General features: G+C 44.0%; 1 pseudogene; it reads right to left on the bottom strand.

Moving 5' to 3' along the window:
* Window positions 1-10,306: 10,306 nt before the first annotated feature.
* On the bottom strand, window positions 10,307-15,063 carry LOC120855421 (annotated as a pseudogene).
* Window positions 15,064-16,743: the final 1,680 nt, after the last annotated feature.

The raw sequence follows: 16,743 nt of genomic DNA, 5'->3' as shown, positions 1-16,743 counted from the left end.
TATACCCAAAAGTATAATTGCTATATCATATGGTAATTCTACAAACTTTTTTTGAGGAACTGCCATATTTTGTTCCATAGGGGCCATACCATTTTTTTTTCTACTTTATTTTACTTTACAATACTGTATTGGTTTTGCCATACATTAACATGAATCCGCCACGGGTGTATATGAGCTCCCAATCCTGAATCCCCCTCCCACCTCCCACCCTATATCATCTCTCTGGATCATCCCCATGCACCAGCCCCAAGCACCCTGCATCCTGCATCGAACATAGACTGGCGCTTCGTTTCCTACATGATAGTATACATGTTTCAATGCCATTCTCCCAAATCATCCCACCCTCTCCCTTTCCCTCACAGTCCAAAAGTCCGTTCTATATATCTGTGTCTCTTTTGCTGTCTCGCATACAGGGTCATCATTACCATCTTTCTAAATTCCATATATATGTGTCAGTATACTGTATTGGTGATTTTCTTTCTGACTTACTTCACTCTATATAATAGGCTCCAGTTTCATCCATCTCATTAGAACTGGTTCAAATGTATTCTTTTTAATGGCTGAGTAATACTCCATTGTGTATATGTACCACAGCTTTCTTATCCATTCATCTGCTGATGGACATCTAGGTTGTTTCCATGTCCTGGCTATTATAAACAGTGCTGCGATGAACATTGGGGTACATGTGTCTCTTTCAATTCTGGTTTCCCCGGTGTGTATGCCCAGCAGTGGGAATGCTGGGTCATAAGGCAGTTCTATTTGCAATTTTTTAAGGAATCTCCACACTGTTTTTCATAGTGGCTGTACTAGTTTGCCTTCCCACCAACAGTGTAAGAGGGTTACCTTTTCTCCACATCCTCTCCAGCATTTATTGCTTGTAGTCTTTTGGATCGCAGCCATTCTGACTGGTGTGAAATGGTACCTCATTGTGGTCTTGATTTGCATTTCTCTGATAATGAGTGATGTTGAGCATCTTTTCATGTGTTTGTTAGCCATCCGTATGTCTTCTTTGGAGAAATGTCTATTTAGTTCTTTGGCCCATTTTTTGATTGGGTCGTTTATTTTTCTGGAGTTGAGCTGCATAAGTTGCTTGTATATTTTTGAGATTAGTTGTTTGTCAGTTGCTTCATTTGCTATTGTTTTCTCCCATTCTGAAGGCTGTCTTTTCACCTTACTTATAGTTTCCTTTGTTGTGCAGAAGCTTTTAATTTTAATTAGATCCCATTTGTTTATTTTTGCTTTTATTTCCAAAATTCTGGGATGTGGGTCATAGAGGGTCCTGCTGTGATTTATGTCGGAGAGTGTTTTGCCTATGTTCTCCTCGGAGTTTTATAGTTTCTGGTCTTTCATTTAGATCTTTAATCCATTTTGAGTTTATTTTTGTGTGTGGTGTTAGAAAGTGATCTAGTTTCATTCTTTTACAAGTGATAGACCCGTTTTCCCAGCACCACTTGTTAGAGATTGTCTTTACTCCATTGTATATTCTTGCCTCCTTTGTCAAAGATAAGGTGTCCATAGGTGTGTGGATTTATCTCTGGGCTTTCTATTTTGTTCCATTGATCTATATTTCTGTCTTTGTGCCAGTACCATACTGTCTTAATGACTGTGGCTTTGTAGTAGAGCCTGAAGTCAGGCAGGTTGATTCCTCCAGTTCCATTCTTCTTTCTCAAGATTGCTTAGGCTATTCGAGGTTTTTTGTATTTCCATACAGATCTTGAAATTATTTGTTCTAGTTCTGTGAAAAATACCGCTGGTAGCTTGATACGGATTGCATTGAATCTGTAGATTGCTTTGGGTAGTATACTCATTTTCACTACATTGATTCTTCTGATCCATGAACATGGTATATTTCTCCATCTATTAGTGTCCTCTTTGATTTCTTTCATCAGTGTTTTATAGTTTTTGATATATAGGTCTTTCATTTCTTTAGGTAGGTATATTCCTAAGTATTTTTTATTCTTTTCGTTGCAATGGTGAGTGGAATTGTTTCCTTAATTTCTTTTTCTACTTTCTCATTATTAGTGTATAGGAATGCAAGGGATTTCTGAGTGTTGATTTTATATCCTGCAACTTTACTATATTCATTCATTAGCTCTAGTAATTTTCTGGTGGAGTCTTTAGGATTTTCTATGTAGCGGATCATGTCATCTGCAAACAGTGAGAGTTTTACTTCTTCTTTTCCAATTTGGATTCCTTTCCTTTCTTTTTCTGCTCTGATTGCTGTGGCCAAAACTTCCAGAACTATGCTGAATAGTAGTGATGAAAGTGGGCACCCTTGTCTTGTTCCTGACTTCAGGGGAAATGCTTTCCATTTTTCACCATTGAGGATAATGTTTGCTGTGGGTTTGTCACCCATAGCTTTTATTATGTTGAGGTATGTTCCTTCTATTCCTGCTTTCTGGTGAGTTTTTATCATAAATGGGTGTTGAATTTTGTCAAAGGCCTTCTCTGCATCTATTGAGATAATCATATGGCTTTTATTTTTCAATTTATTAATGTGGTGAATTACATTGATTGATTTGCGTATATTGAAGAATCCTTGCATCCCTGGGATAAAGCCCACTTGGTGTATGGTCTTTTTAATGTGTTGTTTTATTCTGATTGCTAGAATTTTGTTAAGGATTTTTGCATCTCTGTTCATCAGTGATATTGGCCTGTAGTTTTCTTTTCTTGTGGCATCTTTGTCAGGTTTTGGTATTAGGGTGATGGTGGCCTCATAGAATGAGTTTGGAAGTTTACCTTCCTCTGCAATTTTCTGGAAGCGTTTGAGTAGGATAGGTGTTAGCTCTTCTCTAAATTTCTGGTAGAATTCAGCTGTGAAGCCATCTGGACCTGGGCTTTCGTTTGCTGGAAGATTTCTGATCTGATCAGTTTCAATCTCCATGCTTGTGATGGGTCTGTTAAAATTTTCTATTTCTTCCTGGTTCAGCTTTGGAAAGTTGTATTTTTCTAAGAATTTGTCCATTTCTTCCAAGTTGTCCATTTTATTGGCATAAAATTGCTGATAGTAGTCTCTTATGATCCTTTGTATTTCTGTGTTGTCTGTTGTGATCTCTCCATTTTCATTTCTAATTTTATTGATTGGATTTTTCTTTCTTTGTTTCTTGATAAGTCTGGCTAATGGTTTGTCAATTTTATTTATCCTTTCAAAGAACCAGCTTTTGGCTTTGTTGATTTTTGCTATGGTCTCTTTTGTTTCTTTTGCATTTATTTCTGCCCTAATTGTTAAGATTTCTTTCCTTACACTAACTCTGGGGTTCTCCATTTCTTCCTCTCCTAGTTGCTTTAGGTGTAGAGTTAGGTTATTTATTTGACTTTTTTCTTGTTTCTTGAGGTATGCCTGTATTGCTATGAACTTTCCTCTTAGCACTGCCTTTATAGTGTCCCACAGGTTTTGGGTTGTTGTGTTTTCATTTTCATTCATTTCTATGCATATTTTGATTTCTTTTTTGATTTCTTCTGTGATTTGTTGGTTATTCAGAAGCGTGTTGTTCAGCCTCCATATGTTGGAATTTTTAATAGTTTTTCTCCTGTAATTGAGATCTAATCTTAATGCATTATGGTCAGAAAAGATGCTTGGAATGATTTCGATTTTTTTGAATTTATCAAGGTTAGATTTATGGCCCAGGATGTGATCTATCCTGGAAAAGGTTCCGTGAGCACTTGAGAAAAAGGTGAACTTCATTGTTTTGGGGTGAAATGTCCTATAGATATTAATTAGGCCTAACTGGTCTATTGTATCATTTAAAGTTTGCATTTCTTGGTTAATTTTCTGTTTAGTTGATCTGTCCATAGGTGTGAGTGGGGTATTAAAGTCTCCCACTATTATTGTGTTATTGTTAGTTTCCCCTTTCATATTTGTTAGCATTTGTCTTACATATTGTGGTGCTCCTATGTGGGGTGCATATATATTTATAATTGTTATATCTTCTTCTTGGATTGATCCTTTGATCATTATGTAGTGGCCTTCCTTTCTCTTTTCACAGCCTTTGTTTTAAAGTCTATTTTAACGGATATGAGTATTGCTACTCCTGCTTTCTTTTGGTCTCTCTTTGTGTGGAGTATCTTTTCCAGCTCTTCACTTTCAGTCTGTATGTGTCCCTTGTTTTGAGGTGAGTCCCTTGTAGGCAGCATATATAGGGATCTTGTTTTTGTATCCATTCAGCCAGTCTTTGCCTTTTGTTGGGGCATTCAACCCATTTACGTTTAAGGTAATATTGATAAGTATAATCCTGTTGCCATTTGCTTTATTGTTTTGAGTTCGGGTTTATATGCCCTTTTTGTGTTTCCTGTCTAAAGAATATCCTTTAGCATTTGTTAGAGAGCTGGTTTGGTGGTGCTGAATTCTCTCAGCTTTTGCTTGTCTGTAAAGCTTTTGATTTCTCCTTCATATTTGAATGAGATCCTTGCTGGGTACAGTAATCTGGGCTGTAGGTTATTTTCTTTCATCACTTTAAGTGTGTCTTGCCATTCCCTCTTGGCCTGAAGAGTTTCTATTGAAAGATCTGCAGTTATCCTTATGGGAATCGCCTTGTGTGTTATTTATTGTTTTTCCCCTGCTGCTTTTAATATTTGTTCTTTGTGTTTGATCTTTGTTAATTTGATTAATATATGTCTTGGGGTGTTTTGCCTCGGGTTTATCCTGTTTGGAACTCTCTGGGTTTCTTGGACTTGGGTGATTATTTCCTTCCCCATTTTAGGGAAGTTTTCAACTATTATCTCCTCAAGGATTTTCTCATGGTCTTTCTTTTTGTCTTCTTCTTCTGGGACTCCTATAATTCGAATGTTGGAGCGTTTCATATTGTCCTGGAGGTCTCTGAGATTGTCCTCATTTCTTTTAATTCATTTTTCTTTTTTCCTCTCTGATTCATTTATTTCTACCATTCTATCTTCTATTTCACTAATCCTATCTTCTGCCTCCATTATTCTACTATTTGTTGCCTCCAGAGTGTTTCTGATCTCATTGATTGCATTATTCATTATATATTGACTCTTTTTTATTTCTTCTAGGTCCTTGTTAAACCTTTCTTGCATCTTCTCAATCCTTGTCTCCAGGCTATTTATCTGTGATTCCATTTTGATTTCAAGATTTTGGATCATTTTCACTATCAATATTTGGAATTTTTTCTCAGGTAGATTCCCTATCTCTTCCTCTTTTGTTTGGTTTGGTGGGCATTTCTCCTGTTCCTTTACCTGCTGGGTATTCCTCTATCTCTTCATCTTGGTTATATTGCTGTGTTTGGGGTGGCCTTTCTGTATTCTGGGGATTTGTGGAGTTCTCTTTATTAGGGAGCTTCCTCACTGTGGATGGGGTTGTATCAGTGGCTTGTCAAGGTTTCTTGGTTAGGGAGGCTTGTGTTGGAGTTCTGGTGGGTGGAGCTGGATTTCTTCTCTCTGGAGTGCTATGAAGTGTCCAGTAATGGGTTATGAGATGTCAGTGGTTTTGGAGTAACCTTGAGCTGCCTGTATATTGAAGCTCAGGCCTATGTTCCTGTGTTGCTGGAGAATTTGTGTGGTATGTCTTGCTCTGGAACTTATTGGCCCTTGGGTGGAGCTTGGTTTCAGTGTAGGTATGGAGGCGTTCGATAAGCTCCTATCGAATAATGTTCCCTGGATTCAGGATTTCTCTGATGTTCTCAGGATTTGGACCAAAGCCTCCTATTTATGGTTTTCAGTTTTACTTTTACAATAGCCTCAAGACTTCTCCATCTATACAGCACCAATGATAAACATCTAGGTTAAAGATGAAAGGTTTCTCCACATTGAGGGACACCCAGAGAGGTTCACTGAGTTACATGGAGAAGAGAAGAGGGAGGGGGTAGTTAGAGGTGACTGGAATGAGATGAGGTGGAATCAAAAGAGGAGAGAGCAAGCTAGCCAGTAATCACTTCCTTATGTGCGCTCCACAGTCTGGACCACTCAGAAGTGTTCTCGGAGTTATACAGGGAAGAGGAGAGGGAGGAAGTAGGCAGAGGTGGCCAGGAGGATAAAAGAGGGAAATGAAAAGGAGAGAGACAGATCTGGCCAGTAACCAGTTCCCTGAGTGTTCTCCACCGTCTGGAACACACAGAGATTCAGAGTTGGGTAGAGAAGAGAAGGGAGAGGGAGGAGACAGAGGCCACCTGGTGGAGAAAAAGGAGAGTCCAAAGGAGAAGAGAGTGGTCAAGCCAGTAATCTTGCTCTAGGTAAAATTGGGTAGTGAAGTTTGGGTTTTTAAATGTACAAAATTGACAACAAATACCAAAAAGCAAAGATTAAAAATCTGGAGTAGAGATTGGATTTTCAAAAATACAATATTAAATAAAAGAAGAAGAAGAAGAAAACAAAAACAAACAAAAAAAAGCCACAAGAATTATTTAAAAAAACAACATCAGCCACAAAAAGACTATATACAGCATTTGCTTTAAAAATAGGGTCTTTTTTTTGAAAAGTAATAATAGGTTATAAAAATAATAATTAGAGAAATAGAGGACTTAAAAATTTAAGAAAGTTTAAAAAAAAGAAGAAAAAGAAAAGAAGAAAAAACAACCACGCAACCACATCAACTCAAAGAAAAAAAGAGAATGATCATAAAAGTAGTAAAGGTATATCTGGCCCTTTCTCTGGTGTTGTGGGCTGTGTGGGGTCACTTCCAAGGCGGTTCCCTCTGTTTAACTTCCTCTGTTTGCTGGTCTGTTCAGTGTCTGATTTCCATCTTGACACAGGGAGGGCGGTGGTGGACACTTTTTTATTTTTTTTAAGGCTCACTGTTCAGTCGCGCTGTGGGGAGGGAGGGATGCTGCAAACAAATATTACTGGCATGTGCTTGCAGTATCTCATCAACGCTGGGCTTACCCCTGCTGGCGGTGCACACCACTCAGGCTCTACATTGCTCCGCCGGGGAACCGTCTGAGGGCAGCCCTAGGCTTCATGCACCTCCCGGGCCTAAGCCGCTCAGGCTCAGCACTCAGGAAGCCCTCAGAGGCGTAGATTTGGTTGGGCCTGCGTTTTGTGCCCTTCCCAGGTCCAAGTAGCTCAGGAGTTTGGCGAGCGCAATCGCTGCGACTTATGGCCATAGGGGCCATACCATTTAACGTCCTCACCAATGGTGCATAAGGGTTCAATTTCTCCACATTCTTTTCATCATTTATTATTTTCTTCTTTTTTAATAAAGATCATCCTAAAGATATGAGATGATATCTCATTATAGTTTTGATTAGCATTTTCCTAGTGATTAGTTGTGTAGGAAATCTTTTCTTGTGCTTAATCAGATTTTTATATCTTCTTTAGAGAAATGTCTGTTCAAGTCTTATGCCCATCTTTGAACTGAGTTTGTTATTGTTGTTGCTGTTATTTAGGAGTTCTCTGTATATTGGACATTAATCTCATGTCAAATATAAGATTTGCAAATATTTTTCCCATTCTGCCTTTTTTTGCTCTGTTAACAGTCATATAATTTTTTTTTAATTTTCATGAAGTGCAATTTGTCTACTTTTTTTTTTTTGCCTGTTCCTTTAGTATTATATCCAAGAAATCATTGCCAATTCAGCATTGTGAAGCTTTTACCCCATAAACTCGTATACATCTCTCAGCACTCAGCTCAGAAGTGCTGTGGTCACCAGCCCTTATACTCCAGCAGAATTAGATGTCATGTAGCCCCTCAGTGATATTTTTGTTATACCTAAGATCCTTCATATTATCCTTCTGTTTTTGTGTGAAAGTCTGTCCTGCGAGACACTGAACAAAGCACGTGCAATCTTTGTGTCTCCCATACCAGCAGAGTGTAGCTGCTCCTTGCATGCTTGTTAAAGCTCATGGAGGCACATGTGCACACAATTTCACATCTGCTTTGGACCATGGTTGGAAGGAGCTATGGGGAACAGGCTGTCGCAGGGAGGAGGAATGCACACACATTTGGCTCCAGACTCTTTATTCCCCAACTTCAGCCCCTTGGTGACTTGTTAAGACCAGCCTGGAGTCATGTGCACAGAGCAGAATAACCAGCCCAATGGAGATACCAGTTTATTTCTATTGTAATGGGTAATAGCTTATTTCAGTGAACCAGAAGTTGGCAGCATAATATCCTTCATGGGGGATGCCACACATGCATCACTGCCCCATCAGACCTGAGTTTCTCCCTGACAGGTGAGCTGCCTCATCTTGCCTGGGAGAGAGACAAGCTGAGAAGGAAGAAGAGACAGGATCTCAGCATCACATGCCAGCAGCTAAGGACCCTTGTCTCAGACTGTACACTTGTGGAGGGATGGGTCCTAAGTAAACTCGCTTACTCTTGACAACTCAGACTCTGAGCAGCCCAAGGGCTCCCTGCTCATCCTGCCTCTGGCCATGAGACATCCCACAGTGACTAGGAAAAACAGGAGTTGAGTGATCTCTGGCCTAGGCAGACGCGAAGGCTGCCACAGGTGAGAGCTGAGTCCACCTGCTCTTGGCATCAGGGCACATTGTGACTGACAACCAGAGAGAGAGCACACGGTCAGAAGAAGGGTGGCCTGAGTGAGGCCAGGGCTGTCCAGGATTCTTCCAGTAAGCCCCCGATCCAGTGAGAATCTGTGCAGACACTGGTCAGGAACGAAGAGGTCAAGTTTTGCTCTGAAAAGCTAAACCTCGGATCAAAAAATGACAACATCTTGTGTTTCTCAAGCAATCTCAGCTCCAAAAATTTTCCACAGGATGCTCCTGCACACAAGCCTCACCCAGCTCAGGCAACTGAGCAGCTTATCCCAAGGTTGAGCAAAAACAGTGGTGCTTCTGAAGCCCCAAACCTTCCAGTTCAGTCTTCAAAGGTACACTATGTCAGTGCCTGGACAGAGGATTCTATAGCCCTGGCCCCGGAGACCCAGCAAGGAGTAAAGGAAATCACGTTCCCACACACATTCACACCATGGTCATACCATACTCACACACACACAGACACCCCGAAGCACCCAGTGAGCCCCTCAAGGATTCACATGATCCACATTACACCTGGTGACTCTGCCTCCAGCACATAAGGCTCTGACTAGTCTCTCATTATTAAATACATGCACTAGACAAATCCACAGTGAATTCCTGTGAAAACAAGAGGCAGAAAACAGTATTAAGAAATGTGCTAGAAACAGCCTGTTTAGGTCACCTTAGAGATTCTGTGCCCAGTACTCCAGCCTGACTTGGAACAATTCACTCTGTGGACAATGGTGGTGCATCTGGCCTCAGACTTGGACTGTTCCCCACCCTGAGACCAAGAGCCAGTCCTCAAAGAGGGCCCCTGGTCTGCCAGAGGCTTGAAAGGAGAAACTCACGTGTACAGGAAGAATATCCCCAAACACCTACGAAGGCGCAGTGACCATGTTAGCAGGTTTACTCACTCTGACCCTGTCCACACTTTTCTTGTTCCCCTTTAAAGCCTCAGATTCTCAACAATAAATTATGACTGCTTTGTATTTTATATCAAAGGCTTAGCCCCCAAGAAGGATATTATGCTGCCTACTTCTGGTTCACTGAAATTAACTATTACCCATTACAATAGAAATAAACCTGTCTCTCCATTGGGCTGGTTATTCTGCTCTGTGCACATGACTCCAGGCTGGTCTTAACAAGTTACCAAGGGACTGAAGGTGAGGAATAAGGAGTCTGGAGCCAAAGTTCTTCATTCCAAACCACGACTCTCCCATGTATACCCTGGGATGTGGGATGAGGTTCCTGAACCTCACAGTGCTTCAGCTTCCTCATCTATAAAATGGATCTGGTAAAAGCTCAGAGGTCAAGAGTAGATTAAATGAGACAATACACATATACCCATAGAGGAGAATCAGGCTGTAGTAAAATAAAGGTTACCTAACATAACTGAATTTTATGCCTTTTCTATTATGAGTTCAGAAGGGCAAAATGACTTGCAATCGCCAAGTAAAAGGATGCAGCTTCTGGGCATCACAAAACCAGACCACAGGTATTGCCAGGCTCTTGTCAGAACATTTCCCCCACATTTCACAGGGAGGTACCAGTAAGTCACTACATGAGACCCTAGCTTTCATTCTCTGATACATTCTGCCATTCTTTGAGGGCAAAGGGGAAACAGTTCTTGCTCAGTAACTGATACCATTTCAAGACCAGTCAAAGTAAGATCTTTCCATTTTCCTGGATTCAGTCACTTAGCAGCTCTGCATTCCCAACAGCCGAGGGCACCATATATGCTCTTACTCGTCCTCGGCGTGCTCTCTCTCTCCCCAACCCCAAGCCTCCACTGAATGCTTCTCTCTCGCAGGTCTCTTCCCTTGCCTGGCTCAGAATTTCAGAGAGAAGCAGGACAGGAGCCATCAGAGAATCTAGGTCAGGGGAACACGGACCCTAGGACCACTTCCCCAGCCTTAGTCACTTCCTCAGTCTCTACACTCAGGAAACCACCCGCAGCCAGCAGCCCCAGGTACCTGAGAGAACCAAACAGATTATGCCCCAGGCTCCGGAAGAAGCCGGTGTTGGTGTGGTACCTCAGCAGGGAGCTGTTCCTCCAGTGCTGCAGGGGGGGATTTGTTGGGCACGTGCCAGATGCCCAGGTCCTGGGCCTGGATGTCGTAGTAGCCAGGGTTCTGCAGAGGGACACACACTCAGGCCTACTGACCTGGGAGGTGCCACCAGCCAAAGACCCACACACACAGCCCTCACTTGAGCTGAGAGCTCAGGGCTCCAGGGGAGCAGATGGCAGCAGTGACAGATACCCACCCTCCTCCAGCAGACGATGAGGCCCCACCACCCAAACAGCCCTGGTGGGAGGAAGCTGTGATTCAAGACATGGACTTCTGTCTTTCTTCTTCTCCAGCCCCACCTCCACATCCCCGTCTCCCACCCTCCCTTCCACATACTCTGTTCCAGCCTCACCCTGCTCCCCATCCTCTCTACCTGGAAACTCAGTGCCACCCACCTTGTAGTCATCGCTGGTGGCTGCCTCTGCAGACCCAAACATGTTGTAGTTGGCCTAGTTTCTGTCACCCTCTGGGTAGTCAACCCTGTTGCCCTGCTGACTGGACCAATGATCACCCAATGTGCATTTCCCACACATGTTGTTCTCATGGACGCTGGCCACGAGGGTCCAGCCACCACCCCCAGAGGTCATATCACAGAAGGTCTGGTAGATAACACCATTCTCAGTGCGGAGGTGATACAGGCCATCTGCAGAGGGAACGAGCCCAGAGACCCCCTTTCTGAGAGCATGGGGTCCATCTCAGGCCCACAACCAAATGATCCAGCAAACCAGAAACATGGCCAAAGGGTTCCTCTACTGAGTCTTATCACTGAGTGTCCCTACTGGTGCAAGAGTTTCCCTGAGTTCAGAAGACCATGCCCCATGACTGAGGCAGAGCATAAAGCTATCAAAACTTCCAGTGATATTCCTCAACAACTTAAACATGGAAACCCAGCAATTCCACTCCTAGATTTAGACCCAAGGCAACTGAAAACAGCAACTGACATGCTTGTACACAGTGTTCACTGCAGCATTATTCACAACAAGAACCCACCAACAGATGTGTGGATAAACAAGCTGTGGTGTATACATACAATGGATAGGAAGGAGGACTTCCCTGGCCGTACAGTGGATAAGAATCCCCCCGCCAATATAGGGGACACAGGTTCAATCCCTGGTCTGGGAAGATTCCATATGTTGTTGTTGTTCAGTCACCAAGTTCTGTCCGATTTTTGTGACCCCATGGACTGCAGCACACCAGGCTTTCCTGTCCTTCACTATCTCCCGGAGTTTGCTCAGACTCAGGTCCATTGAGCTGATGATGCCATCCAACCATGTCATCCTCTGTTGCCCCCCTTCTCCTCCTGCCTTCAATCTTTCCCAGCATCAAGGTCTTTTCCAGTGAGTCAGCTCTTTGCATCAGGTGGCCAAAGTATTGGGGCTTCAGCTTCAGTATCAGTCTTTCCAATGATTTTCTCTGGGATTGACTGGTTTGATCTCCTTGCTGTTCAAGGGACCCTCAAGAGTCTTCTCCAACACCACAGTTCAAAAGCATCAAGACTCCACATAGCACAGAGCAACTAGGCCCATGTACCACAACTACTGAAGCCCAGACACCCAGAGCCTGTGCTCCACAATGAAAGAAGCCACCGCAGTGAAGAGCAGGCCCACTTGCCACAGCTAGATAAAAATCTGCGCAGCAACGGAGACCCAGCACAATCAAAAGCAAATAAATAAATTATTTTTAAGAAGGAATGAGGTTCTAACAGTGCTACATGGATAAGCCTTGAAAACATGAAGTAAAATGAGACATTAAAGGCAAGTATTAGTCACTCAGTCGTGTCCGATTCTTTGTGACCCCATGGACCATATAGCTTGCCAGACTCTTCTGTCCATGGAATTCTCCAGGCAAGAATACTGGAGTGGATTGCCATTTCCTTCTCCAAATACTGCATTATTCCATATATATGAGATACTTTAAAAAGTCATCGAGACATAAAGTAGAACAGAATTTACCAGGGACTGGGGGAGGAGAGGAATATGAAGTTATTGTGGATGAGGACAGAGTTTCTGTCTGAGGTGATGAAAAAGCATGGGAAATCGTGATGATAGCTGCACAACGCTGTGTAGACGATGCTACTTAAAGTGATAAAATAGCGATTTTTAAGCTATCTAAACTTTATCACGATTTAAAAAAATCTCCTAGTGGGACTTCCCTGGTGGTCCAGTGGTTAAGAATCCGCCTACCAATGCAGGGGACACAGGTCTAGTCCCTGGTTCAGGAAGATTTTACATGCCATGGGGCAACTAAGGCCATGTGCCACACCTGCTGAAGCCCCCATGCCCTAGAGCTCACGCTTCACAACAGGAGGAGCCACTGCGATGGGAAACTGGTGCTCCACAACTAGACAGTAGCCCCCACTCGCTGCAACTAGAGAAAACCCTCACTCAGCAACAAAGACCAAAAATAAATAAATAGGCAAAATTTAAAAACAACTCTCAGTGGACATAGACCTTACTGTCCTTCTGGGCTCAGTGTCAACACTCCATCACCTACCACATGTACTGCAGCACCTCGCTCTGATTTTCTTGTAGCTTCTGGGTAGAGATGGAAAGAAAAATGGTCCATTTCTCTTTCCATGTCATAACCAAAGTATTGACCACAACTAGATAATACACAGAGTTTTATTCTTACTACTGGTTTAACACAAAGCCTGGGCTCTCCTTGCTCCCACCCCACCCATTCCTCCACTGGAGCAAAGCCTCACTGCCTGGGATGTAAGGCCCTGTGGTGTCCAGCATCCCACTGGCCCAGCGTCCACCACAGGCTTATTGCATCCCTCCCTCCACATGACCTCATGCTTCTTCTGGGCACTGCCCTGGGCACTGGCTCTCAAAGAAATCATACATTCCCCCAAGAGTTTACGTCCAAAGAAATATATGTTGAGAAGAATAAATTTAAAAAGAAAGACAAGCTGAGGAGAAAAAATGAGAGAAGCTGAGATGAGACTGGACTGGCCAGCCTGGGGACAGGGGATTGTCTGGGGAAAGGATGTCAGTGGTCACTAAGAGAAGGCCTCCTGGTCCTAGTGACACCTTAGCTAATCATGAGAGAATGGGCATGACTTTACAGTAGAAAGAAAAGAGAATGCAAAGCGAAAGTGTAGCATGCCCTCAGGCACGGAAAAAAATGATACAGCATAGTCCACCTGTCAGGAAATGTCAGTAGTTTAATGCAGCTGAAACAGGAGGTATAAGGTAGGAAGTGGTGAGAGCAGGCCAACAGGCTAATAGAGGTATTAGATGAAGAACTTTCTGTGCTAGCCTAAATTTTAAAGAAACTGCAGACAATTCTGAAGGAATGGGAGAACAAAACATTCGGAGTTTTTTGTTTCTGTTCTTTTCTTTGATGAAGAGAGGGCTGTGCTGGTCTTCATTGCTGCTTAGGCGTTTCTCTACTAGCTGCGAGTGGGGGCTACTCTCTAGTTGCAGCGCTAGGGCTTCTCACTGTGGGGGCCTCTCTTGTTGTGGAACACAGGCTCTAGGCACACAGGCCTCAGTAATTACAGCACATGGGCTCAGCACTTGCAGCTCCTGGGCTCCATAGCACAGGCTCAGTAGTTGTGGCACACGGGCTTAGTTGCTCCGAGGAATGTAGGATCTTCCTGGATCAGGGATTGAACCCATGTCTCCTGCATTGACAGGCAGTTCTTTACCACTGAGTCACTTGAGAAGATCATTCCAAGCTTTTGAGGTCAGAGGTATTCAATTATAAGTAGCTCAACACTTAGAGTTGAGAGTCCTTGTGATTATACCTAATATATCTGAGCCTGTTTGCTCATAACTAAAATGAAGCTAGTAAAGAGTGATTTGGTGAAGATCAAATGAGATGATATTTAGGAACATGTTTTGCTTCTTTCTAAAAATGCATAAATGACAATAAAGAGGAAGACAAATTTCTTAATGCCATTATTATGCTTGTTGTGGGGAGGAAGACTGGGAAGACAGGAGTCCTGGGCACAAAAACAGACCATTCAACTTCCTCTGAAAATTACAAGACCAAGCCCACTGAGTGGGGAGAGACTGGGAGGGGACACGGTTCTTAACACAGGCCTCTGAAGGCCACTCTGAGGGTCACATAGAGGCACCCAGCTGGGACCCAGGACATGCCTCAACCAATACCCAGGTTAGATCCCACCAGACACCAGAAATCAGACCTCAGCCTACAGACATCTCAAGTCTGCAGCATGAAGTAGCCTCTCTGCAGCTCAAAGACATCCCCTCTGCCTCAGAGACACCAGGACCCTGGGGCCGCCCAGCCCAGTTCCGCTACTGACACTTAAGAGGAGGCGGAAGGAAGTGTTGCTCCAGGAGACAATGTCCTGCACCGCACCCTCTAGTGGCCAATATGAGAAATAGCAGGAAGCTGGGTGAGATCCCTGTAATCTAAGGAAGTGGAGAAGAGAATAGCAATCCACTCCAGTATTCTTGCCTGGAGAATCCCATGGACAGAGGAGCATGGGCAGTCTACAGTCCATAGGATGGCAAAGAGTCAGACACGATTAAATGACTAACACACACACACACGCTAAGGAAGACAAGATGCAAGTTACCTTCCTGATCATCATTTTTCTCTCAGTCTATGCCCAATTCCTATCGTCCTATAAAGACTCAGAGACTAAGGACCCCTTGTTCTCCACTTGTCTCTGAGCTGGAATCCAGATTCCCGCATTCACAGACCTTGTCTGAGTCTCAGCAGCACTCGCTTCTAGCACAGAGACCCCCTCTTTCTCTACACACTGGGGCCAGGAGCTGAGCACTGTACCGCCAGATGGACACTGGGAGCGTTCTCTGTAGAAGCTCCACAGGCTCTCAAAGACACATGTTAAAGGTCACTTCTTAGCACAGTGTTCAGATCTGGGGATTTCATGGACCTGTGTATCTTCCAAATGAAAATACATGAGGACAAGACTAATAAGAGTAGTGATGATTTGATTTTTTGCTTATGTCTCTCTTTCTGGCAAAATACAAACATAAAAAAAATATTTAAAATTAAACATTGGGGGGCGGTCCTAAGACGGCAGAAAATAGGATGGGGAGACCACTTTCTCCGCCACAAATTCATCAAAAGAACATTGAACGCTGAGTAAATTCCACAGAACAACTTCTGAATGCCGGCAGAGAACATCAGGCACCCAGAAAAGCAGCCCATTGTCTTCGAAAGGAGGTAGGAAAAAATATAAAAGATAAAAAGAGAGACAAAAGAGGTAGGGATGGAGCTCTGTCCCAAGAAGGGAGTCTTAAAAAAGAGAGAAGTTTCCAAACACCAGGAAACACTCTCACTGCCGAATCTGTGGCGAGCCTTGGAAGCACAGAGGGCAACATACCGGGAGGAAAATAAATAAATAATTAAACCCCACAGATTACAGGCCCAACGGTAACTCCCCCAGTGGAGAAGCAACGCAGTCGCCTGCACCTGCCACTAGCAAGCGGGGGCTGGGCAGGGAGGCACGGGCTGCATTGCTTAGAGAAGGACCGGGCCTGAATGCCCCGAGGGCAACCTGAGGGAACTAACTTGGGCTAGCACACCGGACTGTGGGATAGCTACCACGCGAAAAGCCCTAACCTAAGACACCATCAGGCCCACTCACAGAACAAAGGACTGAGCAGAGCTAGCCGACTGCAGGCCAGCCCATCCCCTTCCACTGACAGGCAGGCGAGGGCAGCCAGAGCTGGAAGGGGACAATCACGGCCCCAGAGAGGCATTATCTACCAAACTGCAAGCAGGCTTCATTGCTAACCAAGACTTCTTGGGATTCTAGGCAGTCAACATCCGCCTGAGAAGGTGCACCGGTTGTACACCCAGAAAACCGAGCAGCAGGGACGGGGGGGTCGGGGCGGGGGGGGGGGAAGGGAAGATAAGTGGCAGCAACCATGCTCGCCAAACACCTGGTCACATGAGCTGCTCGGACCTGGGAAGGGCACACACGCAGGCCCAACCGAGTCTGTGCCTCTGAGGAGTACCCCAGTACCTGAACCTGAGTGGCTTAGACCTGGGAGGTGCATGCAGCCCAGGGCCAGCCTCAGACAGTTCCTGGCAGAGCAACCTAGAGCCTAAGCAGTGTAGACAGGGAAAGCACACACTCCGTGAGCAGGGGCAAACCCAGTGTGGCCGAGACACTGTGAACACGTGCCAGTGATATATGTTTGCAGCATCCCAAGCACAACTGAACAAGGGAGCCTAAAAAAGTGTCCACCACCACCCCCTTGTATCAGGGTGGAAATTAGACATTGAAGAGACCAGCAAA

The sequence above is a fragment of the Oryx dammah genome, unplaced genomic scaffold (assembly GCF_014754425.2).
Source record: "Oryx dammah isolate SB20612 unplaced genomic scaffold, SCBI_Odam_1.1 HiC_scaffold_28, whole genome shotgun sequence".
NCBI classification, from domain to species: Eukaryota; Metazoa; Chordata; class Mammalia; order Artiodactyla; family Bovidae; genus Oryx; species Oryx dammah.
Note: the sequence above shows the minus strand (reverse complement) of the source record. Positions and strands in the feature narration are given on the sequence as shown.